Source organism: Chiloscyllium plagiosum, unplaced genomic scaffold (assembly GCF_037043375.1).
Source record: "Chiloscyllium plagiosum isolate Xiang-an unplaced genomic scaffold, Cpla_swu_hap1 HiC_scaffold_21, whole genome shotgun sequence".
In the NCBI taxonomy this organism is placed as follows: Eukaryota; Metazoa; Chordata; class Chondrichthyes; order Orectolobiformes; family Hemiscylliidae; genus Chiloscyllium; species Chiloscyllium plagiosum.
Genome location: NW_028270159.1, coordinates 31,997,071 through 32,014,015, shown reverse-complemented (window position 1 = coordinate 32,014,015; position 16,945 = coordinate 31,997,071). Strand labels below are relative to the sequence as shown.

The window sequence follows — 16,945 nt, the reverse complement described above, 5'->3', positions numbered from 1 at the left end:
CTATAAGACATTATATAACTTAAAGGATCTAAATGTAAAGGTTTTATGAAGATAAAAGTTATTTTTTTTATTATAGCAAAGTCTGTGCAAGATATTAAAGTTTATTCTATCTCATCTCTGTAAGGGTCTCTGCACGGGTCCTGAGGTCTGCCCATAGTCAATACTGGGTGAGTTAGCAATGGAAGATGTAAGGACAAAGGGCAGTGCATGCCAGTGATGGGTCTGTATGAGCTGGCGCTAAATTGGCATGGGGTTCTAAAGTACTATGGGCGGTGACTACTGCAACCTAGATTGACATGGAGGGTATGAGGTCTTGGTGGTCAAGATATGACAAGGGCTGGCATGGATGGGGAATGGAGAGTGTGTAAGGGGAGCTGAGGATTGAGGGCTATCAATCCAGAGCCGGTGAGCGAAATCGGCCTTCCATTCAGTCTGCCTCTACACCCTGTATCCTCCACTCTCAATCTGGGCTTGCCCAGTCTGACTTCCAGGAAGCCCTGGTACTAAGGATATGAAAGTTTGACATTCCAGCAGATATTTCAAGAAATTGCATTGGTGGAAGTCCATAATTCTTCAGATAAATATACAGGCCTCAGACCCTTTATCTCACTGCTTCAAAATAAATACCACGTGCCTTCAGTTCTTGAAGCTGAGGTGCAATTGAATGCTGTATGTTAGTGAAGTAAACAGCTTAGTCTTGAAGTCACTTCAAATTTCTTCACTTAAACTATTTTTCTAATCAAACTGCTCAGAGATACTATTACAAACCTCAGGAGCAGGTGGCATTTGAACCCAGACCTTTTGGTTAAGGGGCAGGGTCATTACCACTGCACCAAAAGAGGACCTGAAGTTATTACTGTTCTTGAATTACACCATTTACTAATTTTCACTTCATCTTTATTGGTGGCAATTATCATTAATTTACAAATCTACACTTTCATTGTTCATACACACCTGGAACTTTTGGTGCTCTTTCTATTGAGGGAGCAGCATTGCTTGAGTCCTTTGGAGAGAAACAAGAAAAAAAAATTAATAGACGAAGAAGTCCAGAGAAAGGGAAGGTAATCTCAAAACCATTTACTAAATGTTTACAGAGATATGTGTGGATTTAAAATTGTTACGAAAGATAAAAAGGAATCTGCATTCACATAACATCTCCCAAGCTTTATAGCTAATGAAGTACTGTGAGATATTTTCCTAACCAATCTGTTCAAAGTGGTTACTATACACCTTAAGCAGTTGTGTAGAGAGCAGGTGGAACTTGAACCCAGGCCTCCTTGCTCAGGGGTGAGGACACTACCACTGGGTCACAAGATTCCCAAATAGAATGCTTTTAATTATAGTTTCAATTATTGCAAAGACCAAGTCCCACAAACAATAATTTGTTGATGAATCGATGTAATTTTGGGTGAAGAATATGTATTGACAAGACCAGAGTGTTATCTATTGTGCAGTTAAAAATAAATAAGTACACTTCCATGCAATGCAATGCACCTTAAAGGACAAATGTACAAGGGATATACTATCAATTACACTTGCCTTCATGAACTGAGGTTTAGAATATAGGAGTTACAACTGTATAAAACATTGCTTAGGCCACAGATGGAAGATTGTGTGCAGTTCTGGTTGCTAAATTATTGGAAGATTGCACTGGAGATGGTGAGGAGAGTCACCAGGATGTTGCTTGGGATGAACTCTCTCAGTTATAAGGAGACGCTATACAGGCTGGGTTTGTTTTTCATGGAGCAGAGGAGGCTGGGATGGGGGAAAATCTGATTGAGGCATACAAAATTATGAGAGGCATGGACCATAGATGAGAATTTCCTCCCCATAGCAGACATGTCTCAGACCAGAGGGCATAAGTATAAGGTGAGGAGCAAGTTGTTTAGAGGATTTCTGAATTTGACTTTTTCCACCAAGGGAGGTAGAAATGTGGAATGTGCTGTCCTAGAGGGTAGTAGAGGCAGGTATAATGGAACTTTTAAGAAGCATCTAGATGAGTACTTAAAATGTCAGGGTATAGTAGGCTACAGACCAAACACAGGTAAATGTGATTAGTGTAGTTTGGTGTTTGTTGGTTGGAAAGACATAATGGGGCTGGTGTCTATTTGTATTCTGGGTGATTCTATGACACTATGAATTACTTCCTCAGCTCCAGACTCTGCTGTACATTTGTCATCAATTGAACCGTGAAGGTAGGAATAGGACTGCCAGTATAAATCAAGTGTTTGCGCCTCTTGCTCAGCTTTCAGAGTCTGTGCTGTATGCAAAGTTGAGTATCTCCTCTTAAATTTAAGTTCTTATTTAAGAAGTGGATCATTTGTCTTGTTGATTTAAAATTGATATTTCTCGTGAAATAGATTATTATGTTGCTGTTTGTTGAAGTTTGTTCCATGCATATTGGATGCTGTTTGTTCCTACATTACAATTGTGTTTGCACATCTGGCGGTCATGAAAAGTGCTATATGAATGTAACTCTTTAGTGGAAGAGAAATTGTCCCATTGGACAACTCAAACTGAAAGATGTTTTTAAAATTCAACAGTATTACATTGCTCACCATCCATCTAAAGGTAGAGTCACCATAGTCTTACCAGACCATAAGGTTGCTCTATCATTAAAGAGAGAGATGACTGGTGGTGGTTCAACCTGAGAGTCACCATGCCTCAGATGATGGGAGATAGAGAGTTCTTCATGATAACATCAGCTGGTGCAGGAATTGAATCCATGCTGTTGGCATTGCTAACCAGCCAGCTCAGCTAGCCATCCATCTCCCAAAGCAGGAGTCAGTACATTTTCATAATTGTACATACAAATTTCACAACTCTATACAAACTCCAGTCTGCTCTCCCACATTTCTGACCAATCCCCTTACTGGGGAAAACTTAATTCATTGAATGGCAATCATCTTAGTTTTCAGGTATTGCTGCAGGGGTCCCCGAGAGTAGATATTTTCTAATCATCTTGTTCAGAGATGTTATTACACACCTCTGAAGCAGGTAGATCTTGAACGTAGATCTCCTGGTTCAAAGGTAGGAACACCACCACTGGACCACAAGCCCTCAAAGCTTTATGGAGTAGGTATTTTTCTAGTCAGCCAGTTCTGGGATATTATTACAGACATCTGGCTTTGAACCATTCTGCCACAAAAACCTCAAAACTTGACAAACTTTTTAATTGACCTGTCCAGGGATGCAATCACATAGCTCTGGAGGGGGTGGGACTTGAACCTTGGCCATTTGGCTCAAAGGTACAGACACTATTACTATACCACAAGACCCTTACAGCCACTTGATAAAGGAGCAATGCTCTGAAAGCTAGTGCTTCCAAATAAACCTGTTGGACTATAATCTGGCGCTTTGTGATTTTTAACTTTGTACACCCCAGTCCAACACCGGCACCTCCAAATCTCAAAAACATTATGGGGTAATTTTCTAATTAACCTGTTCAAAGCTGTCACTACACACAGAGTTTTGTTTTCCATCATCAAATCACCTCTGGTATTTTTTCATCTATTAACCAATATATTTATGGAGTAAATGTATGCTCCAAACAGCTGCTTTCTATTATCACTCGTGCATGACCCAGTTCATTTTTAAAGGGACCAAACCTTACAATGCTGTCAAAAGGAATCCATCAGCATAATTGCACATTGGAGTATTGTTTACGTATAAGGGTAGAACTTTCTGAACTAAGCAACTTGAATTGGTTTCATTATTGAATAGAAAGGCAGTAGTTTGTATATATTCTGAAATTCTGTGCTCATCAAGGTGAGAGTTGTGATTGGGAAATAAGATTCTTTTTGTTGTTAACAGTCAGCATCAATCATTCTCGTATCAGAGAGACTATTTGTTATATTCAGTATATAGAGTCATAAAGTCATACAGCATGGAAACAGCCCCTCGGTCCAACCAGTCCATGCCGCCCATAATCCCAAAGTAAACTATTCCCACCTGCCTATGTTTGGCCCATATTCCTTCAAACATTTCCTATTTGCGTACTTCTCGAAATGTCTTTTTAACATTGTAACTGTACCCATATCCATCACTTGCTCTGGAAGTTCATACCACATGGAAACCACTCACTGTGTAAAAAAAGTTGTCCCTCATGCTTTTCTCCTCTTGCCTTAAAAATACATCGCTCTGGTCTTGAAATCCACCATCCTAGGGAAAGAACATGTGCCATTCACCTTATTTATATCCCTCCTTATTTTATAAACCTCTATAAGGTTACTTCTCAACCTCCTGCATAATGTCTCTCTTTCTACTTCAGTGTTTTCTGTGGATAAAATAGCCAACCAAAGCCAAATTTGTTTCAACAGGCTATTAACAGCAGTATTTATTTCAAGGAGTGTGAAATGGGTGCTTTGAGACTATCCATATAACCTGTATTTCCTATATCTTGTATTGAAAGAGGTACCATTTCAGAATCCCACCAGCTGAATGGGTAAGACTCTGCTGCTGGATCAGTGCAGTGCACAGAGCATCATGCTTCCTGACACCAAATTAAAAACACAACTAACAACACAGCAATCTATTTCTGCATCAAAAGCATATCCCACAAAAGTGATAACTCCCTTCAAGATTACGATACGTTACCATTTTGGAACTATAAAACTGAAGGATTTTACGAATGGAATTAAACATTATGCCAACAATTTTGCCATGACTTTGCCTTCAAAGCTGTAATTTTCATAATTTCCAAAACAAAAGCTCCATTACATTGTATATAGATTTGAAACTAGGCTTACTTAATATGAATTCATCATTTGTAACTGTATCAACCAAAGATCTAAGTCAGCTTTATAAATTTTTGGTAGAATAAATAAAATGAACCTATTAAAATGTGAGGCAAGCCTATTGATTCCCCATTGTTATGATCATTGAGAAAACTTGTTTATGGCCATCAGGTTTGTTAGGAGCCATCTGAACTGCAATGCTTTCCACAGCGAAATGGATTTGTTGATACTTTAAATCTAAACTGACAATTAAAAAGCAAGGTCACCAAATAGCAGTACCAAAGGAAATAGGCACTTTTGGAATTCCACTCCAGAGATAACCATTCCTGTTAGGAGAAACAGTTGAAAATTTTGAAAAATGTAAAATTGATAAACAAAGACAGCTCCCCTTGCCAGTAATTCTGACTTTGGCAGAATATATCAGTTGTGAGTTATAATGAGAACTGAAAGTTGTTTCAAAATCGAACACCAATTGTGGGCTTCTTAACATTGTTTTGTTACATTTTCGTCAATTTTGGGTGGTTGCAGATGTGGTGAGAAAATAAATCATCCTTTTCAGTGACATAATTTCTGAACCTCAAGCCAGGAACAGGAAAACAAAAGTGGAACAATTTGTGCTTCTTCTCTAGTTAGTCATGTGATATGAGGTTTAGCAGATTTCAGAATCAATTTGTGTTACAAATCATAGAATTCCTCAGTGTGGAAACAGGCCATTCAGCCCATCGAGTCCCACACCAACCCTCTGAAAAGCACTCCACCCACCTCCTTTAACCCTGCATTTCTCGTGGCTAATCCACCTAGCCTGCACACTATGGGTAATTTAGAATGGGCAACCCACCTAACCTGCACATCTTTGGGCGGTGGGAGGAAACTCACATGGGCACAAATAGAATGTGCAAACTCTACGCACACACACAGTCACCCAAGGCTAGAATCAAACCCAGAACCCTAGTGCTGTGAGACAGCAGTGCTAACCACTGAGCCACTGTGCCACCCAATTCAATCAGTGTTATAGAAATGTAGAACTGTTTAAATGCTTGAGACTCTTGTGTCTGATCTCATTAAATTAGATGGCAAGAAATCACAGTAAATCTACTGTTCTATTCCCTTGTCCCTCAGTACTTTGAAGGCAGAAGACCTGTGGTGATGTGACAGATTCAAAATTGGTCGAACATTCAGGCTGTGCAGAGTTCCAGTGAGTGTTATTTCCAGCCTGAGGGTGTGTGTTCTGGATAGGGCAGGAGAAAGAACAAAAATACCTTACAAGTTGCCCCGTCAAGGTAAAAGATGGCATTGGCTATCTTTGCTATATTCCCAATTTGGTGCAAAGAGCTTCTAATAATCATGTTCTTTACTGCAGGTCACAGTAATTGCTCAGGATCTAGACTCTAGATTCTAGACCCTTATTAGATAATCTGACTTCTATAGGACAAGTGTAATGGAATATCTTTTTATATTTCTGCTTCAGATTCGTCATGTTCACCATCAGTATTACAAACAAAAACGTCCAGAAAGGATAAAATGGACCTCATGCGCTCACATATTAAATTATTGATCAGCATTTGGAGTTAAATTTTAGAATATCATTGTTTTCTTAGTACATTAAACAGTGGGGAAATGGTGACTTCTCAACTTCAGATCATCTCAGAAGGACAAAAGCAATAAAATGTATAGGAAGACCAATATTTCCTGATCCTCCGCAAAGTCACAAACGATTCTGTTCGCCATATCCATCATTGTCATTAGGTCAAAATCCTGAAATTCCCTAACTGACATTTTATTTATTACTTTATTTATTCATGAGATGTGGGCATTGTAGGTGAGGCCACATATGTTGCCAATCCCTAATTATCCTTTCATCTCGTTTAACATCATGTTAAACTATTTCAGAGGGTAATTAAGAGTCAACCACATTGCATGTTGGCCAGAGCAGATAAGGATGTCAGATTTCATTGGGTAGTAACCATCAATAACACTTCCATGGTTACCATTACTACTGTATGCGTGCAATTCCAGATTTGATTGATTAAATTTAAATCCACCAGAAGCTGGATTTGAACCCACGCCTTATTAAGGTTACACTGACCCCTATTATGTTAGTTGAGTCACATTATTAGTGCCCCACTGTCTCCCCTAATCCTGGTCTGTCCCTTATTTGTGTCTCCTTTGTCCCCCTAGATTATGGAAGTATATTCTTGACTATTGATTCAAAACAAGGGACCCTCATCATCTTCTCAAAAGAAAACTAAGGATGGGAAATGAATGACGATTTTACTAGTAATTCCCAAATCCTAAAGGAATATGCAAAGCAAATCCTGCATTTTCTCTCATTTTTCGTCCAAAGAGTTACTATTGTTGTCTCACTATGACTAAAGTTACTTTCACATTTCCTACTAGCTTCAGTCTCTCACTTAAGTATTTTGTTGATCCTACATCTGAAGTATCTTCAATAGGTCCCAAAGCAAACAATTCCTACTCTTCAACCCATCATTTCTACTTTGCAGCTCTTTCCTACTTGCACTCAAACATCGTTTTGTTTTCCATAAAATATTTGAGTGACTGAATGAAGTGATTCTGATAGCATGACATTCAGCTTTGAGACTTGGAGATCCTGGGTTGCTGTCTTGTTTCTCAGTCAGGACTCCGATGTAGAGAGCATTTTTGTGTCCTGACCACAAAGGGTGTCTGCTGTGGCTCAGTGAGTGACACCCTCATCTTTGAATCTAATGGTTCTGTGTTCATGCCTAATTTTAGTCCCTGAGCAGCACAAAAGTCAAGGCTGTGACTCTGGAACAATACAAAGGGAATTCACCATTGGAGGTGCTGTCATTTTTGATGTGAATTTAAATTGAAGTTCCATATTACTATGTTTCAAGTTCTCATTTACTGTTTTAAAAATGTGTAGGGAAGTTATTCCTTACCTTCGATCAACAACACAGAAAAACAGATAATCAGTTCATTATCCATGGTTAATTACATTTGTAAATGTGAGTGGAATATGAATGTTCAGTAATTCTGACAAGGCTGAAGCAGAAGGTGGTATGCGACTGACACTATTTACATTTTTCAAGAAGATATGGTGCAAATCTCTCTCCAATTCAGGATGGCAGAGAGGCTCAGGAGACAAGTCAACTGGAAGCCCACCAGCATCTGAAAGATTAGCAGCTCCAGTGCTGATGGTAGGAGCTGCCAAGGTGTGTGGGGCACTAATGAAACTCGCTTCAAGAGGGACAAATTTTGAAACTCTAGAAAACTCAAGAGGCAAAATCTGGCAGCCATCATCGTGAAAAGCTTATGCTCGAAACTTCAACTCTCCTCCTCCTCAGATGCTGCCTGACCAGCTGTGCTTTTCCGACACCACACTTTTCGACTCTGATGTCCAGCATCTGCAGTCCTCACTTTCTCCCAGCTATCTTTGTCATAGAGCCATTGAATCACAGAAGAGGTATGGCCCAGGGGGAGATCATTTGGCCCATTATGCTTGTACTGGCACATGATGTGGTGTGAAACTCCTCTGAGGAATAGCCTGCAGCTGCAATGAGGAAACAGTGTTGTTTGGGGATGTTGACCACCCTGACAATTGTGTGGAGGGTTTGGTCTCAGTGGTGTACTCACATGCCAGCTGGAAAATTCCAGTCAAATCAACCAATTGACCTTTAGTCATCTACTGGACCACCTACCACTGTCAGCCCATAAATCATTAAGCTCCTCATCATCTAACCCTGGAACTAGCTACTTCAAAAGTGGCCAGGAGACAGATAAATGCCCACAGCTTTGCATTTCACTCTATAACACCTAGTCTCCTTATGCCAAGTTCCACTCCTACCTGCTGAAAAATGAGACCTCCTTGACATAAACTTGTTGTGGTTTTATTGAGCAGAAGTGGCAGTCGATTCTCATAGGATACATAACAACCCCAGTAAAATGTAGAATTCATCAAAACATAACTCTTCATCAGAGTCATGTTTTTAATGATTTTTTTTGTTTCCATTAAGGTGCACCACATCAGTATCAAGGCATGTTACATGGTGCAGTATTATAATTGGCTTTAATGTGTTCCAGGAGGCAGTCACATGCCTTAGGATAAGTACTTCAGGTCTGGTCCATTGTCAGGAACAGGCAGGTAACAAGTGAATTCTGGATTAGTGGTGCTGGAAGAGCACAGCAGTTCAGGCAGCATCCAAGGAGCAGCGAAATTGACGTTTCGGGCAAAATCCCTTCTTCAGGAATAAAGGCAGAGAGCCTGAAGCATGGAGAGATAAGCTCGGGGAGGGTGGGGATGGGGAGAAAGTAGCATAGAGTACAATAGGTGAGTGGGGAGGGGATGAAGGTGATAGGTCAGGAGGAGAGGGTGGAGTGGATAGGTGGAAAAGGAGATAGTCCCACCCTACCTCTTGCAAAAATGCCATCCCGTATTCCCAATTCCTCCGCCTCCACCATATCTGCTCCCAGGAGGACCAGTTCCACCACAGAACACACCAGATGGCCTCCTTCTTTAGAGACCGCAATTTCCCTTCCCACGTGGTTAAAGATGCCCTCCAACGCATCTCCTCCACATACCGCACCTCCGCCCTCAGACACCACCCCTCCAACCGTAACAAGGACAGAATGCCCCTGGTGCTCACCTTCCACCCTATCAACCTTCGCATAAACCAAATCATCCGCCGACATTTCCGCCACCTCCAAAAAGACCCCACCACCAGGGATATATTTCCCTCCCCACCCCTTGCAAAGACCGTTCCCTCCGTGACTACCTGGTCAGGTCCACGCCCCCCCTACAACCCACTCTCCCATCCTGGCACCTTCCCCTGCCACCGCAGGAACTGTGAAACCTGCGCCCACACCTCCTCCCTCACCTCTATCCAAGGCCCTAAAGGAGCCTTCCACATCCATCAAAGTTTTACCTGCACGTCTACTAATATCATTTATTGTATCTGTTGCTCCCGATGCGGTCTCCTCTACATTGGGGAGACTGGACGCCTCCTTGCAGAGGGCTTTAGGGAACATCTCCAGGACACCCGCACCAATAAACCACACCGCCCCGTGGCCCAACATTTCAACTCCCCCTCCCACTCTGCTGAGGACATGGAGGTCCTGGGCCTCTTCACCGCCGCTCCCTCACCACCAGACGCCTGAAGGTAGAATGCCTCATCTTCCGCCTCGGAACACTTCAACCCCAGGGCATCAATGTGGACTTCAACAGTTTCCTCATTTCCCCTTCACCCACCTCACCCTAGTTCCAAACTTCCAGCTCAGCACTGTCCCCATGACTTGTCCAGACTTGTCCTACCTGCCTATTTCCTTTACCACCTAGCCATTCCACCCTCTCCTCCCTGACCTATCACCTTCATCCCCTCCCCCACTCACCATTGTACTCTATGCTACTTTCTCCCCACCCCCACCCACCTCTAGCTTATCTCCACGCTTCAGGCTCTCTGCCTTTATTCCTGATGAAGGGATTTTGCCCGAAACATCGATTTTGCTGCTCTTTGGATGCTGCCTGAACTGCTGTGCTCTTCCAGCACCACTAATCCAGAATCTGGTTTCCAGCATCTGCAGTCATTGTTTTTACCTAGGTAACAAGTGAAGGCAACATGGAGATTCAAATGGTATCACCGGAAAAGTCTCCACTCTTGTGCTTGTCCAATAGGCTTGAGGTTCTTTTAGCAGGTGAGGAGAGGAATAGGGACCTCAGGAATAATGAGCAGGCTTAATGTAGCACTATGTGAAGGGGAACATTCAAATTGGGGGAGTAAAACAGAATGTAGTAAATTTGGGATGGTATAGCTAGGGGATGATCACTAATATTAATATTACCTGAAATTGAGAATGCAAGTTGAGAGAACTTTGCCACTTGTCTAGTGTCAGAGTTATGGATATCATCTGAGGGCTGAAGAGGAACTTGGAACAATTCAGTTCTTGTGATCTATGTGGGGAACAGTGGCTCAGAAAGGTTTTTAACAGTGAATGTGAACAGTTAGAGATTGAATTAAAAACAAAACAACAAAGACAATAATTGCTGGATAACTACATGAATCTTGAGAAAATTGGCCTGGGCTCAATAAGATCAAAGAGTTGAATATTGTATGATATGGGTGAAATGGATTTCAATTCATGGGACACTGGCACCTGTACGCGACAAAAAGGGAGCCTATACGTTGTGACAGATTTCACCGAAACTAAACTGGGACCAGGGTCTTGTCAAACTGAAAATCTAAGCCTGTAAATTAGACTTTAAACTACAGAATGCAGGAGAGAATTTCAGAGCAGTGTTCTGGGAAATGATAGCCAACACGTGACAGGAAGGATACAAGAATGCAGTAGTAAGGTTGCACCAGTGCAAACAGATCAAGGAAATCATAAAAAGATAGGATGAACATCTAATTATCAAAATATACACAGCATTTATAATAAGATGAATGAATTGTTGGTATGAATAAATAATTGAGTATAATCTAGATATGGTTGCATGGTGACAAAGGTTGGGATCTTAATATAGAAGGATACTTGAAATATTTAGAAGACTAGGAAGAAAGAGAAAGAAGATGGGTTATTACTGTAGATTAAGGGTAAGATGTATAGTGGTAAGGAATGATCTTGGCTCAGAAGACTAACATATAGAATTACCTTGGGTGGAGATAAGAAATAACAGGGGAAGAAGTCACTTGTGGGAATATTCTAAGGCTCCTCTGATAGGAGCGTGTATAAAAATACTGCACTTTTGTAAGAAACTCACTGAAATTATCATGGATTATTTCAATCTTGATGTATTTTGGAAAATTAGCCTGGAGGATGAGTTAATTGTCTGTATTAAGGACAGCTTTGTAGAATGCTACTTCCTTTATCAAAAAGGGAATAAACTATTTCAGATTTGATAATGTGTCATGAAACAGGATTAAATAATGACCTCATTAGATTTTCTGGGGAAACAGTGATCATTGAAAAATGTCACACCCAGTTTTACATGCATATTGGGTCTAAGGGTAGTATTGATAGTTAGGCAGTAGCAGACATTTAAATAAATTAATTCATAATTCTCCCATTGAGAAATAAAAATTCTTCAAGAAAGGATGAATCATCTGTTCATAACTAAGGAGTGAAGGATTATACCAATTTGAAGAAAACGTGAAAATTGGCCAGACGAATGGGAAGATTTTACAAACCAACAGAGGAGGATGAAGAAAGAAAGGAAATCACATTATAAGAGTAAATTAACCAGAAATATGAAAACAAATAATAACATGAGAGAGTCATTCAGATAAATATTGGTCCCTCAGAGAATTGGGCTACTGAATTAATGATGGGAAATATGAAATGGCAGAAACTAGAACAAATATTTTGTCTTCATGGTAGATGGCACAAAGATAATCCAAGAATAGCAGGAGGTTGAGGAGAAAAGCTAATACTGTAGCTAAAAGAAGGCAATTCCTGACGGTCTGTATCTGACAGTCTTCCAACAGGTAGTTCTAATAGTATTGGCTGTAACTTTCCAAAATACCCTAGATTCTGAAAAGGTGTCAAGTTTTTGGTAACTGCAAATATCATACTTCCCTTAAAGAAAATAAAAGTGCTAAAAAGCAAGAAATTATAAACCAGTTCACCTAAAATCTGTCATCAGGAAAATACTGGAATTCATAAAGAAAGTAACAGCAGAATATTTGGAAAATCGTAATATAATTGGAGTCATAAAATCAGAAAACCCATCATGTCTACGCCAGTCAAAAACAAGCACCTAAGTATTTTAATACTATTTTCCAGCACTTGGCCCATAGCCTTTTATGTGCTGAAAAAGCACAGCAGGTCAGGTAACATCCGAGGAGCAGGAGAATCGACGTTTCAGGCAAAAGCCCTTCATCATCATTTGCCTGAAACATCGATGTTCCTGTTCCTCGGATGTTGCCTGTCCTGCTGTGCTTTTCCAGCACCACACTCTCGACTCTAATCTCCAGCATCTGCTGTTCTCACTTTTGCCAAAGCCTTGTATGCCTTTGCATCACATGTGCACATTTAAACACTTCTTAAATGTTGAGAGTTCTGCCTCTATCACCCTTACAGGCAATGAGTTCCAGATTCCCACCACTCTCTGAGGGAATATGTTTTTCCTCATGTCCTCTAAACTTCTGCCCCTTAAATCAATGTCCCCTTGTCATTGATTCCTCCACTAAGAGCAAACATTTTTCCTAAGTACATCACAGTCATATCCCCTCTCAGTCTCCTTTGCTATAAGGAAAACAATTCCAGTCTTTCCAATCTCTCTTTATAACTGGAACTCTCCAGCCCAGGTACAATCATAATAAATCTTTTCTACACGTCTCTCCCCTCTGATAGCATTTTCAGTGCTATCACACTCCGCCTAAAATGTGAGTGCCAGACCTGCACACAGTTCTCTGGAGAGGACCTAACCAATGTTTTCTATAGTTCAGCATAACCTCCCTGCTCCTAAACATTATGCCTTGAATAATTAATGAATACCATATGCTTTCTTAACCATTTTATCCACTTGTCCCTCTGATCCTTGTGCTTCCCGGGGCCATACCATCCATCAAGTATTCCCTTGCCTTGGTTGTTGTCCTGCTCAAGTACATAGAACATAGAAGAATACAGCGCAGTACAGGCCCTTCAGCCCTCGATGTTGCGCCGATCCAAGCCCACCTAACCTACACTAGCCCACTATCCTCCATATGCCTATCCAATGCCCGCTTAAATGCCCATAATGAGGGAGAGTCCACCACTGCTACTGGCAGGGCATTCCATGAACTCACGACTCGCTGAGTAAAGAACCTACCCCTAACATCTGTCCTATACCTACCCCCCCTTAATTTAAAGCTATGCTCCCTTGTAATAGTGGACTCCATACGTGGAAAAAGATTCTCACTGTCAACCCTATCTAAACCCCTAATCATCTTGTACACCTCTATCAAGTCACCCCTAAACCTTCTTTTCTCCAATGAAAACAACCCCAAGTGCCTCAGCCTTTCCTCACATCACCTCACATTTATCAAGATTTAATTTTATTTGCCACTGATCAGTTCATCTGACCAGCTCATCTATACCTTCGCATAGCCTAAGGCTGTCCTCCTCTCTATTTATAAATCCACCAAGTTTTGTATCAATTGCAAACTTACTGATCAACTGTCCTACATTCAAGTCTAAACCATTTATGTTAACCACAAACAACTGACTGTGTATTCAACATCTGAAGTAGATACTTTGACACTATTTGGAAGAAGAGGGAAGTTGTCCCTAGTTTTTCAGCTGATATTTATTTGTCAATTAGCTTCAATTAAAAAAAGCAGATGTTCTAACGGGGATCAATTTGCTGTTGTGGATGTTTGCTTTGCACAAATTGCTTGGAATTTCTTGTCTTTTGCAGCAAGATGAGAAGTATTCTGTTTACTATGAAACTCTTTGGAACATTATACGAGGCCAGTATTAAATAAGTGTAAGTTCTCTCTCTGTCTTATCTGCAATCGTTTTTATTTGTAATTGCTGATTAAGTTCAGCTTTTATCTACCGTATATCATCCTGCATAATTACTAAGATGTGAACCTTCCATGAAATATGCAAAAATTTCATGAAATAATAGGAGAAAAATGATCAAATAAGCCTATTGAGAACAGTTAGTGGTTTTATTTTCTTAAATGGGTTTTGTGGGTTTGAGAAATAGTAATGAATAAAACAAAGTCAATGGTACAATCAGTTGACTGATAAGAACTGCAGCAATAAACTGTGACAACTAGCCACAAGACTTAGGATGTATATGTTTAAAGTACAAATTCTTCAGTGTTTAATCTGACAACCACCAAAACAGAGGCAAGAACTGGGGCTATACACATTCTAAATGTTTATGGAATTGGCACTTTCACCAACATGATAACCAAATTGCTCAGTGCTAGGATGCACATCTAGCAGGTTACTAACTTGCACTTAGGAATTTCAAACTACAGAGAAGGCAACCTTGTAGTTTTGAACAGTGAGACCATGAAAAAAGTAAGTAAATGTAACAGTTTTGTTTTTGGCTTGGGGAGGAAGAAGAATGAAAGCAGAAATTGCAGGAGAAACTCAGCCAGTCTGGCCACATCTGTGGAGAGAAGGCAGAGTTAATTTCTGGACCCAAAATGTTGACTATGCTTTCTCTCTAGATACTACCAGACTGGCTGAGTTTCTCCAGCAATTTCTGTTTTTGTTTCAGATTTCCAGCATCTGCAGTTGTTTGCGAAATGTTATTTGTGGAAGAAGAGGAGATCTGTTTTATAATGTGCATCCTTTTTACCACAGTGACATCTAATACAAGATATATAGTGTCATATATTGTGAATTGGTAAACAAAGGAATAAACCTTATCTAAAAGTAATGAATATAGTGTACATAGTTTTAAGACAGAATGCTGGAGACATTCAATAGGTCTGGAAGCATCTGTGGAGAGACAGAAGCAGAGTTAATGTTTCATGCCTGGTATGATAGTGACTTGCAACATTAACTAAGTTTTTCTCTCTCTACAGATGCTACCTGACCTATTGATTTTCACCAGCATTCTGTTTGTTTCAGGTCTCCAATATGTGTTTTTTTTTAATTTTATTCAAATTTCTTTTTCATACTTAATTTTAAGTTTGGAATTAAAACATCAAAACTGTCAAATTACTTTTTAAATGACATGAGGGAAAAAAGCACATATATGGTGGCTTTGAAAAGGGTATTGTGTTTTTTAAAAAAGAATTGTGTAAAATTTGAAATCAAGAAAAGATAAATTTCATTCCTATTATGTTCTAGACTGCATTGTTTTCCAGTAGATAATTTAATAAATAGGACTTGAAAGGAACTGTCATTGAAAGACTGAATCATGACATTGCTTTATATTTCACGGTGCTAACTTTAGTTCTTTTGTAGAGCCATAATTAGTAGAAAGAGAAGCTACCTGTGCAGCAAAGGAATCATGAGTAAACATCTATCTGCCAACTTAGAACTATCAACGCAAAAGCAATAATACCGTTGGAAATTAGAATCAGTGAGAATGACCTCATATTTGACTTCATACTAACTGCAGTGTAACTGCAATTGGTGCACCTTAAACTTAATAAATTAACCAATATCATCCAAGTTCATTTTAATAAGATGTACAGAATTCTGTTGTTATTTAGCTTTCAGTAAAACATGCAATTGCTTACTGATCTGTAATAACTTCTATCTACCTCTCCTTCTGAACCTTTCTCATTTGTATTTTATTGATGTAATGATTGACAATAGAGTGAGGGCACATAACTGACAGGGTTGACCTACTGACAGCTAGCATCAATTCAGTAGGCTGAATGGGATCATTCTGTGTCATAATCGCTTTATAACAATTTTCTTCTGCCCTTTTCTTTCCGGTCTTTTGCATTGCAAATAGGCTTATTTATATCGGATTGAAATCCACACTTTTTACATTGTATCATACTCCAAATATTAAGCTCACACTGCATGAAAACTCTGCAGAACTCCATCTCTCGTCACCCCCATTAACTTCTGCAAGTGTCAGGCTTTTAAAACCCAAGACTGACATCATGAAAATGATCTCATGATTCAACACAATTTTTAACTTTTACTTTTATGTTTTAATTTTACTGCTCTGAACCTTGATGGGGTCCAACACTCTGAACTTTATCACTCACCTTTAGGTTTTTTAGATATAGAGCTCACCTTCTCCTATTATAAAATGGTGTGGGACCAAGTAGCTCAGCATTGTATGTATCGATTCTTGGAAGCACAACATTGCTTACAACACTGCCATTCCGTAAAATTCCTCATTTTAAAAAAAACTTTAACAAGCCAAATGCAGGCAGGTGGGACTAGTTTAGTTTGGGAACATGATCAGATTGGAGTAGTGGGCAGAAAGGTCTGTTTCCATGCTGTATGACTCTAAATCGATTTCTCTCGGAAGATATCCGAAAGCACAAGCAAACTACAAGAAATTGTCACTAACAGCAAACTCTGCACAATCATCAACATGTGACCCTTACAGCAGACTTTTATATCTTTTTTTCTAATTTAATAGATTATAGACAATTTGAAATTGAAGCTAAGTCTAAAACTGAGCAGGGTTGCACACCTGAAACATCTTCCCTTTAATTTCACTAATAGTAATATCTTCTAAACAAATCCAATAACATAATCTACTTAATGATAAAAGACTGTAACTATCTGGATCCAAAATATGAAATAATTACATTTTA

General features: G+C 39.7%; 1 long non-coding RNA gene across 1 annotated transcript in view; it reads right to left on the bottom strand.

Moving 5' to 3' along the window:
- The window catches only part of LOC122564794 (uncharacterized), a 131,220-nt gene that overhangs the window by 22,299 nt on the left and 91,976 nt on the right, over positions 1–16,945 (bottom strand). Inside the window, exon 2 of the long non-coding RNA XR_015760734.1 lies at positions 955–1,003. This is a non-coding gene — a long non-coding RNA (uncharacterized LOC122564794). The remainder of the gene's footprint in view (positions 1–954; positions 1,004–16,945) is intronic.